Genomic DNA, 11,550 nt, shown 5'->3' with positions numbered 1-11,550 from the left:
TGTGACAGTTGAGGGGTTGGACGGGTGTGTGACAGTTGAGGGGATTGGACGGGTGTGTGACAGTTGAGGGGATTGGACGGGTGTGTGACAGTTGAAGGATTGGACGGGTGTGTGACAGTTGAAGGATTGGACGGGTGTGTGACAGTAGAGGGGGGTTGGACGGGTGTGTGACAGTAGAGGGGGGTTGGACGGGTGTGTGACAGTAGAGGGGGGTTGGACGGGTGTGTGACAGTAGAGGGGGGTTGGACGGGTGTGTGACAGTAGAGGGGGGTTGGACGGGTGTGTGACAGTAGAGGGGGGTTGGACGGGTGTGTGACAGTAGAGGGGGGTTGGACGGGTGTGTGACAGTAGAGGGGTTGGACGGGTGAGTGACAGTAGAGGGGTTGGACGGGTGTGTGACAGTAGAGGGGGGTTGGACGGGTGTGTGACAGTAGAGGGGGGTTGGACGGGTGTGTGACAGTAGAGGGGGGTTGGACGGGTGTGTGACAGTAGAGGGGGGTTGGACGGGTGTGTGACAGTAGAGGGGGGTTGGACGGGTGTGTGACAGTAGAGGGGGGTTGGACGGGTGTGTGACAGTAGAGGGGGGTTGGACGGGTGTGTGACAGTAGAGGGGGGTTGGACGGGTGTGTGACAGTAGAGGGGGGTTGGACGGGTGTGTGACAGTAGAGGGGGGTTGGACGGGTGAGTGACAGTAGAGGGGTTGGACGGGTGTGTGACAGTAGAGGGGGGTTGGACGGGTGAGTGACAGTAGAGGGGGGTTGGACGGGTGTGTGACAGTAGAGGGGTTGGACGGGTGAGTGACAGTAGAGGGGTGACCGAAAACATTGCCAGAAACATTTCCACAAGAAGGGGAAAATGTTTTTCTGGAAACATTTCCAGAAACGTCCCCGTGAGTGTCAGGAAATATAACATAAGAACAAGCGATGTATATAACAGTATAGCAGGTCTACTGGGAAGAGCATATAACAATTATAGTCAGCAAGCAGACCCCAGCTTGATAATTCGAATTATAAAGTAATTAATACCACAAAGAGAAGCCTCACTGATAAACATTTTAAATCCTGCTGGAAGATGGAAAATGTTGACGGTGTACAAATTTATATCAATTAAATTTATATAGATTTGTACAAATTTATATAAATTTGTGCATGATATAATTTTTTTGTGTTGGTTCTTCATCAAATTGTCATAGGGTGCCCTAAGACAGGGGACCCCCGGGAGGAGGGGTGACGGGGTGCAGGAGGGTTGAGGGGTTGCGTGAGGGGGGGGGTGGAGGAGGGGTGAGGCGCGTGAGGGGAGGCGAAAGAGGGTGAGGGTCGCAGGAGGGGGGGGGGGTAGGGAGATGGAGGAGAGGGGTGAGGGGGGGTGAAGGAGCCGCTACAGTTGTCCACCTCATTATTGCCCCACTTCACCGCCTCCAGGCCGGCAGGGCTGCCACACCCCGCCACCACCAACCTCCTCCCCACCTCCGCCTTAACCCATCTCCACCCGACACTCACTCACACGGCGAGTATCTTAAATAACGAAGACGAATTACCCGAGCCAAGCTTACTCAACTGTTAGGTATTCCTAGTTGGAGGAATGTCCCGCGCCAGCCTCGCCGTTGGCAAGCCTGATGCCTAACAATCCCTTTCCCACTCAAAAGACATTTTTGTGTGCGCGGTAATTGACGGACCGTCTGTTTCCCTGTCTCCCTGCCACTCTCCCCGGGCCCTCCACACACACAAACCCTCCCCAAACAATTACAATTAGCAGCGATGGAATAGGAAATTAATCTTTTCAACTAAAATTATTATTATTGCGATTTGCATATCTTGGTATCTCTGCAAGTTCGATTTCTTCGGTGTTTAGTTTAATTTGTTTGTTATGATTTTATAAATCCAGTGGACAGGGATGGAAGGGGTACAGCCACACCCATCCAGTGGACAGGGATGGAAGGGGTACAGCCACACCCATCCAGTGGACAGGGATGGAAGGGGTACAGCCACACCCGTCCAGTGGACAGGGGTGGAAGGGGTACAGCCACACCCGTCCAGTGGACAGGGATGGAAGGGGTACAGCCACACCCATCCAGTGGACAGGGGTGGAAGGGCTACAGCCACACCCATCCAGTGGACAGGGATGGAAGGGGTACAGCCACACCCATCCAGTGGACAGGGGTGGAAGGGGTACAGCCACACCCATCCAGTGGACAGGGATAGAAGGGCTACAGCCACACCCATCCAGTGGACAGGGATGGAAGGGCTACAGCCACACCCGTCCAGTGGACAGGGGTGGAAGGGCTACAGCCACACCCATCCAGTGGACAGGGATGGAAGGGCTACAGCCACACCCGTCCAATGGACAGGGGAGGAAGGGCTACAGCCACACCCATCCAGTGGACAGGGATGGATGGCTTACAGCCATAAAGTGAACTCAGGATAAATACAAAACTTGTACCGGCCACAATAACAAACCTAAAATACTTACTGATGATATTGAGAAACATGTCATACTGCAAGACAATTCCTACCATTCCTTGTACATTAGAAATTTTATTGACAGAGTTTATATTGGGTCAGATGTGTATCAACAGACGGCGTACACTGGCCAGAGGTACTTCAAGTATGTTTATGAGACAAGAAAGAAATACATCTCAAAGGGATAGAGTAGCTTAGGCTATTTCTACCTCTCCCGCAAGAGGTACTCACAGTAGGTCTGAGCCGAGCACAAGTGAGGTGGAGGAGTGACATCAAGAGGTATAACGGTGCCTTGTATGGGTCTTTACCTCTGTATCTTTCCCCCCTTATTTTTGTTATAAATTCTTTTCATGCTAAATGTTGATATTTATATTCCTAGGTTGGTCCATAACTTCCAGTGTGCATGTTACACCGTCAGCAACTTCCAGTGTGCATGTCACACCGTCTACAACTTCCAGTGTGCATGTTGCACCGTCAGTAACTTCCAGTGCGCATGTCACACCGTCTACAACTTCCAGTGTGCATGTTACACCGTCAGTAACTTCCAGTGTGCATGTCACACCGTCTACAACTTCCAGTGTGCATGTTACACCGTCAGTAACTTCCAGTGTGCATGTCACACCGTCTACAACTTCCAGTGTGCATGTTGGACCGTCAGTAACTTCCAGTGCGCATGTCACACCGTCTACAACTTCCAGTGTGCATGTTGGACCGTCAGTAACTTCCAGTGCGCATGTTACACCGTCCGCAATTTCCAGTGTGCACGTCACACCGTCAGCAACTTCCAGTGCGCATGCCAAACCGCCTTCAACCTTCCAGTGCGCACGTGACACTGTCTGTAACCTTCCCATCACCAAACTTTCCCACCCTTACCACACCTTAGTACACTTGTATCTTCATCTCATCTCACTTCACTTCACCGAACAATGAAGACATTATCAGGGACATTACGATATCAGATACCACATACTCAGATCACATGCTCATTGAAGTGCAAACGACCATCAATACTCAGAATAGACCTAAAACGTTGATAAAGCGAGAGGGACTATTCACTAAATTCAATTTTAATAATAAAAGGATAGACTAGGAGATAATAAACAGGGAACTTACAAACATTCCATGGGAAACTGTTCTAAGTAATACAAGTCTTACAGAAGGAATAGAAAAACTGACTTCGGAAGAGTATCAAGTCTGTCTGAAACATGTTCCTTTGAGGAAAGCCAGAAAGAGATCCAACGTAGATAGAGAACGCAGACGACACTATAAAAGAAGGAAAAAATAACGGAACTGCTTATGCAGACACGAATTTCCCGTCAAAGAAGGAATAATTTAAGCAGGGAGATTGAAGAAATCGAGCGGAAATTGAAACACTCATATCAAACTGAAGAAAGGCAGTTAGAACAGAAAGCAATTCAGGAAATAAAGAAAAATAAAAAATACTTCTTCACATATGCGAAATCAAAAGCAAAAACCACTGCTAGTATTGGACCTATTGGTACAAGTGAAGGTTCATACATGGAGGATGACAAAGAAATTAGTGAAATCCTAAAAAAGCAGTATGAGGACATGTTTAGCACTCCAATAAACAACATGAAAGTGGAAGATCCAGACAATTTCTTTATGCGGGATATTCAAACCCTTGTAAATATAACTGATATCAACACAAGCGTACTAGACTGAAAGAGAAATTGAAAACATGCCCATGCACTCGGCCCCGGGTCCAGATTCATGGAATTCAATATTTATAAAGAAATGCAAAGTGCCGGTAGCACAGATACTCAGTATAGTGTGGAGGAAGAGCTTGGACACGGGGGAGATACCAGATGCACTTAAAGTAGCAGACATAGCCCCTCTACACAAGGGAGGGAGCAAAGCATTGGCAATGAATTATAGACCAGTTGCACTAACATCGCACATCATAAAAGTATTTGAGAGAGTGATTAGGAGTCAGGTCACCAATTTCATGGAGACCAATGACCTTTACAACCCAGGCCGCGAAGATCGTGCCTCTCACAGCTACTTGATCACTACGACAGTCACTGAGGCATTAGAAGAAAAACAGAATGCTAATGTGATATACACGGACTTCGCAAAGGCTTTCGATAAATGTGACCATGGCGTGATAGCACACAAAATGAAGTCAATGGGAATAACCGGTAAAGTAGGACGCTGGATACTCAGTTTTCTGTCAAACAGGACTCAGCGAGTAACAGCCAACCATATAAAATCTAGTCCAAGCGCAGTTAAAAGCTCTGTACCTCAGGGTACACTTCTTGCACCGCTGCTTTTCCTTATTCTCATATCAAATATAGACAAAAATACAAGTCACAGCTTCGTATCATCAATTGCAGATGACACAAAAATCAGTATGAAAATTACCTCGTCTGAAGACATTGAAAAACTTCAAGCTGATATTGATAAAGTTTTCGACTAGGCAACAGAAAATAACATGATGTTTAACAGTGATAAATTCCAGGTACTCAGGTACGGTAAAAATGAGGATCTTAAACATAATACAGAGTATAAAACACAATCAAATGTGCCCATAGTAGGAAAACAGCATGTAAAGGATTTGGGAATAATGATGTCTGACTACCTAACGTTTAGGGAGCATAACCAAGCAAATATTACGTCAGCCAGAAAAATGATCGGATGGATTACGAGAACTTTCAGATCCAGGTATCCCATCACAATGGTTGTACTCTCCAAGTCACTTGTGTTGTCCCGTCTTGAGTACTGCTCAGTGCTCACTTTCCCCTTCAGAGCAGGAGAGATTGCTGAAATAGAGGGAATACAGAGAACATATACGGCACGCATAGACGAGATAAAACACCAAAATTATTGGGATCGTCTCAAAGCCCTCCAAATGTACTCTCTAGAAAGGAGACGAGAGAGATACCAAATATTATACACATGGAAAATACTGGAGGGCCAGGTACCAAATCTACACAGAAAAATAACAACGTACTGGAGTGAACGATATGGAAGAAAATGCAGAATAGAACCAGTGAAGAGCAGACGTGCCATAGGCACAATCAGAGAACACTGTATAAACATCAGAGGTCCACGGTTGTTCAACACCCTCCCAGCGAGCATAAGAAATATTGCCGGATCAACTGTGGACATCTTCAAGAGGAAACTAGATTGTTTCCTCCAAGGAGTGCCGGACCAACCGGGCTGTGGTGGGTATGTGGGCCTGCGGGCCGCTCCAATCAACAGCCTAGTGGACCAAACTCTCACAAGTCAAGCGTGGCCTCGGGCCGAGCTTGGGGAGTAGAAGAACTCCCAGAACCCCATCAACCAGGTATCACCCCTACCCTTCTACCGCTTATATCTATTCCTTTTATCGGTTTTCCTTCTCCAGACTTTTCTATCCTTCAATGACTCTTTCTCTTCGGTGTTGGTCCCGTTCAGCCCTTCTCCCTCGTCCCACTCTCCTCCCCCCCTCACCGGTCTAAGTCTGGCAGTTGAGACATTTGCAATTCACAGATTTGAGGATGTATACTTTACATTTGTCATGATCAATGATGGCAGTGATGGGACCATGCGTGAGAGAGCAGTCCTTGGGGAGCCGTCCTATCAAGCCATGTAACATTGTATAGGTGTGAGAAAATCCACAGGAGCCGTGATGAGGGTTCGAACCTATGCGCTGGGTGTACTCAGATGCACGCTCTAGTTGACTACACCGCGACATGGTGAAAAGAATTACAACCTGAGGTACTACTGCACCCTCAAGGACCCCGAGGCTTCCACTAAAGCCTAAGAATTGTTTCAAACAATTCTCCCCCATACACTCTGGCTCCGTCGCCCAGTAGTTCTACCTCTGACGCCCCTCTTTTAATACACCGAGTGATCACATTACCGTGATATAATGTGATGTCTCTGTGTAGAGTTGAGATTTATTGAATATGTGTACTTGCTGCCACCATCTTCACCCCTTCACTGAACTAATTACTTTCGATAATTACTTTTACTGCCGGTGAAGAACTTCAGGTCACTGCGGGGTTGGAGATATTAATTTCCATAGGTGCCGAGGCCTCATACTAAAGCAGCAGCCTAATGCAACTTACTACAACAATTACAGAGGCACTTCTGATAATTACTCATTAATGTCTTGGAAGGATGTAATTTAATATTTAACTGATATCGGCAACAAACCAAAGGAGCTTTCCCAAGAATACTGGAACCTAGCAACCTCATATTATGATAAACATGAGTAAGTTGATACACAAGTGCCATACACATATATTGTAGCAATACACAGATATATTATATATTGTATTATATTGTTGATACACATATATCTTGGATTGCAATTAAATTTATTTCCTTTCTTGCACTGAAATCCTGCGCTATCTAACCATCCCTAGCAAGGCACATAGTGATCGGTGCTTGTGATGTTAGAAGATAGGGACACGTACTCACTCAATATATAGATGTAATAAATCCACGGGAGTCAGTAGATGTAAGTCTACTAAGATGTAAGGGGCCTGGTAGCCTGGTGGATAGCGCGCAGGACTCGTAATTCTGTGGCGCGGGTTCGATTCCCGCACGAGGCAGAAACAAATGGGCAAAGTTTCTTTCACCCTGAATGCCCCTGTTACCTAGCAGTAAATAGGTACCTGGGAGTTAGTCAGCTGTAACGGGCTGCTTCCTGGGGGTGGAGGCCTGGTCGAGGACCGGGCCGCGGGGACACTAAAGCCCCGAAATCATCTCAAGATAACCTCCCTCCCTACAGTGCCCCAAAACCCCACACACCCGCACCCAGCTCACACTAAAAAAAGCTTCCTTAGCTCTCGTCCTTTAGGTTCTCCTCCCTCCCTCCCTCCCTGTGCCTGTGAGGTCCTCCACGTTCCCACGGGAGTTTAACTATGAACTTTCTGACTTATCGGAAGGCTATTAGCACACCAAACGTATTGGTGCACTATCAGAGGTGGGGTATGTGAAGCCCTACCTCCCCTCTCTGATTCACCTGACCCCATCAACAATATCTTGGCTCACACATAACCTCTGCCCTTCACGACCAAAGAATACATTCACTCCAAAAAAATCTACCGTACTCAACCTGTCCTCTTAAAAATAACGTCGCTTTTGGCCGTTTACCAGTATGGCCGAAAGTGGACGCAATTTGAAAATGAAAAAAAAAAATGAAAATAAATTTGGGATTATTTTTCTTCAACAACAGTAAGTTAAGGGTCCTCTGATAGGTTAGATGGGCAGGAAATTCTCATAAAATTTCAAAACGTTATCAAAAATGTTAATCGAAAGTTTCCTCTCCTAACCTTACCGCGTAAGCCGGACGACTGGAACAGAAAACGGGACAGTACGTCACTTTTGTGAGTCGATTTCATTTCAAATTACGTCCAAATTTGGCCATAGTGTGCATACGAGCGAAAAGTGACGTTATTTTTAAGAGGATGTGTTGAATCATGCCCGTGCCTCCTCTTGAGTGGCTTAATCTTCATCATCCAATCACCTCTGGCTAACCTTTACCCCAGAAAACCCAGAGAGGCCTTCAGGAACCTTCCCATATGACATTAAGAAGCAAGTAGTGTAATGTGAAGACTAGTAATAACAAACAGCACCTTTCCAATGACCCGGTGAGATCTCCATAGCTAAAACAATTATGTATTAGCGAAAAGATCTATCATTAATGAATAATGATTAACTAAATACATAGCTATTGAAATGGAACAATCTCTGTTACAAGCTGACTATAATTACAAGGTGTGAAGGATAGATGTAATTGTTAATGTAATAATCTCCGTTGAGGTCTGATAAAGACCTTTAGTGCCCTCTGTAATCCGTTTTTGCGCTATCGTTCACAGGATGCAACTCATCGTCAGACCAAGTCCATTCCATCCAGCGGTCGACCCCAAGGACGCATTCATAAATTTTAACTTGCTGTTCATTCAAAATAGGAATTTTCTCAATTATAAATTAATATTGTCATATATCAGCATACTGTGCATATTTAGGCACTCGTTAGGTTAGGTTAGATGTTTAGGTTCTGTTGGCGATTATTTGTATTTGTAGTACGTGGGTGAAGCATTTATAACGTTGTGGTTCGAACAAAAGTAGTCAGTGAAGCACTTGTTACCGAAGTGTTTGGACGTCATCAGTTGAGAGTCCAGCCCGTCCTCCAAACAAAAACCCAAAAGTGATTCCATGCACCCGCCAAGCCCCCTGTTTATGAATGAAAAACGGTTTACACACGACTCAACTTATTTCGTTCAAACACGTACCCACAAATACTACACGTACTACAAATACAAATAATCGCCAGCAGAACCTAAACATCTAACCTAACCTAACGAGTGCCTAAATATGCACAGTATGCTGATATATGACAATATTAATTTATAATTGAGAAAATTCCTATTTTGAATGAACAGTAAGTTAAAATTTATGAATGCGTCCTTGGGGTCGATCGCTGGAGTACAGGCAGCGGTGTGGGGGGTGTGCAGGCAGCGGTGTGGGGGAGGGGAGGTGCAGGCAGCGGTGTGGGGGGTGTGGGGGGTGTGCAGGCAGCGGTGTGGGGGTGTGCAGGTAACGGTGTTGGGGGTGTGCAGGCAGCGGTGTGGGGGAGTGCAGGCAGCGGTGTGGGGGAGTGCAGGCAGCGGTGTGGGGGGTGTGGGGGGTGTGCAGGCAGCGGTGTGGGGGTGTGCAGGTAACGGTGTTGGGGGTGTGCAGGTAACGGTGTGGGGGTGTGCAGGCAGCGGTGTGGGGGTGTGCAGGCAGCGGTGTGGGGGAGGGGAGGTGCAGGCAGCGGTGTGGGGGGTGTGGGGGGTGTGCAGGCAGCGGTGTGGGGGTGTGCAGGTAACGGTGTTGGGGGTGTGCAGGCAGCGGTGTGGGGGAGTGCAGGCAGCGGTGTGGAGGTGTGCAGGCAGCGGTGTGGGGGAGTGCAGGCAGCGGTGTGGGGAAGCTCAGGCAGCGGTGTGGGGGTGTGCAGGCAGCGGTGTGGGGGTGTACAGGCAACGGTGTGGGGGTGTGCAGGCAACGGTGTTGGGGTGTGCAGGCAGCGGTGTGAGGGTGTGCAGGCAACGGTGTGGGGGTGTGCAGGCAGCGGTGTGGGGGTGCGTAGGCAACGGTGTGGGGGTGTGCAGGCAGCGGTGTGAGGGAGTGCAGGCAGCGGTGTGGGAGTGTGCACGCAGCGGTGTGAGGGAGTGCAGGCACCGGTGTGGGGGTGTGCAGGCAGCGGTGTGAGGGAGTGCAGGCAGCGGTGTGGGGGTGTGAAGGCAGCGATGTGAGGGAGTGCAGGCAGCGGTGTGGGGGAGTGCAGGCAGCGGTGTGAGGAAGTGCAGGCAGCGGTGTGGGAAAGTGTAGGCAGCGGTGTGGGGGTGCGTAGGCAACGGTGTGGGGGTGTGCAGGCAGCGGTGTGAGGGAGTGCAGGCAGCGGTGTGGGGGAGTGCAGGCAGCGGTGTGAGGGAGTGCAGGCAGCGGTGTGGGGGAGTGCAGGCAGCGATGTGAGGGAGTGCAGGCAGCGGTGTGGGGGAGTGCAGGCAGCGATGTGAGGGAGTGCAGGCAGCGGTGTGGAGGAGTGCAGGCAACGGTGTAAAGAAGTGCAGGCAGCGGTGTGAGGAAGTGCAGGCAGCGGTGTGGGAAAGTGCAGGCATCGGTGTGGGGAAGTGCAGGCAGCAGTGTGAGGGAAGGTATGCAGGCAGCAGTTAGGGGGAGTGCAGGCAGCAGCGTGAGGGAGTGCAGGCAACAGTGTGGGAGTGTGCAGGCAGCGGTATGGGGAAGTGCAGGCAGCGGTGTGGGGAAGTGCAGGCAGCGGTGTGGGGAAGTGCAGGCAGCGGTGTGGGGGAATTTATGCAGGCAGCAGTTAGGCGGAGTGCAAGCAGCAGTGTGAGGGAGTGCAGGCAACAGTGTTGGAGAGTGCAGGCAGCGGTATGGGAAAGTGCAGGCAGCGGTGTGGGGAAGTGCAGGCATCGGTGTGGGGTGAAGGAATGCAGGCAGCAGTGGGGGGGAGTGTAGGCAGCGGTGTGAAGAGAGGTGTGCTGGCAGCGGTGTGGGAGAGTGCAGGCAACGGTGTGGGGAAGTTCAGGCAGTGGTGTAGAGAAGTGCAGGTAGCGGTGTGGGGGAGTGCAGGCAGCGGTGCGGGGGAGGTGTACAAGCAGCGGTGTGGGGGAGTGCAGGCAGAGGTGTGGGGGAGGTGTGCAGGTAGCGGTGTTGGGAAGTGCAGGCATCGGTGTGGGGAAGCTCAGGCAATGGTGTGGGGAAGTGCAGGCAGCGGTGTGGGGGAGTGCAGGCAACGGTGTGGGTGATTGCAGGCAACGGTGTGGGGGAGTGCAGGCAGAGGTGTGGGGGAGTGCAGGCTGCGGTGTGGGGAAGTGCAGGCAGCGGTGTGGAGTGCAGGTAGCGGTGTGGAGGTGTGCAGGCAGCGGTGTGGAGGAGTGCAGGTAGCGGTGTGGGGGAGTGCAGGCTGCGGTGTGGGTGAGGTGTGCAGGCAGCGGTGTGGGGAAGTGCAGGTAGCTGTGTGGGGAAGTCCAGACAGTAGTGTGGGGGAGGTGTGCAGGCAGCGGTGTGGAGGAGTGCAGGTAGCGGTGTGGGGAAGTGCAGGTAGCTGTGTGGGGAAGTCCAGACAGCGGTGTGGGGAAGTGCAGGTAGCTGTGTGGGGAAGTCCAGACAGTAGTGTGGGGGAGGTGTGCAGGCAGCGGTGTGGAGGAGTGCAGGTAGCGGTGTGGGGAAGTGCAGGTAGCTGTGTGGGGAAGTCCAGACAGTGGTGTGGGGGAGGAGTGCAGGCAGCGGTGTGGAGGAGTGCAGGTAGCGGTGTGGGGGAGTGCAGGCTGCGGTGTGGGGGAGGTGTGCAGGCAGCGGTGTGGGGAAGTGCAGGCAGCAGTGTGGGGGAGTGCAGGCAGCTGTGTGGGGAAGTGCAGGCAGCTGTGTGGGGAAGTGCAGACAGTGGTGTGGGGGAGGTGTGCAGGCAGCGGTGTGGGGGAGTGCAGGCAGCGGTGAGAGTGTGGGCAGCGGTGTGGGGGGATTGCAGGCAACAGTGTGGGGAAGTGCATGCAGCGGTGTGAGGGAGTTCAGGTAACGGTGTGGGGGAGTGCAGGCAGCGGTGCGAGGGAGTGCAGGCAGCGGTGTG

This window comes from Procambarus clarkii, chromosome 16 (genome assembly GCF_040958095.1).
Source record: "Procambarus clarkii isolate CNS0578487 chromosome 16, FALCON_Pclarkii_2.0, whole genome shotgun sequence".
Lineage (NCBI taxonomy): Eukaryota > Metazoa > Arthropoda > Malacostraca > Decapoda > Cambaridae > Procambarus > Procambarus clarkii.
This window is presented reverse-complemented; position numbering follows the sequence as displayed.